Here is a 241-nt window from a genome sequence, read left to right as displayed (position 1 = left end):
AGGAGTAGGAGGAGGATGAGGATGAGGATGAGGATTGGATGAGGATGAGGAGGAGGATAGGATGAGGATAAGGTGAGGATGAGGGCAGGATAAGGGTGAGGATGAGGATTACGATAGGATGAGGATGGTGATGAGGATGGGGAGGAGGATGAGGATCCGATTAGGAGGAGGATGAGAATGAGGATAGGATGAGGGTGAGGATGAGGATGGGGATGAGGATGGGGATGAGGATGGGGATGAG

Source organism: Lupinus angustifolius, chromosome LG04, assembly GCF_001865875.1.
Source record: "Lupinus angustifolius cultivar Tanjil chromosome LG04, LupAngTanjil_v1.0, whole genome shotgun sequence".
Lineage (NCBI taxonomy): Eukaryota > Viridiplantae > Streptophyta > Magnoliopsida > Fabales > Fabaceae > Lupinus > Lupinus angustifolius.
Note: the sequence above shows the minus strand (reverse complement) of the source record.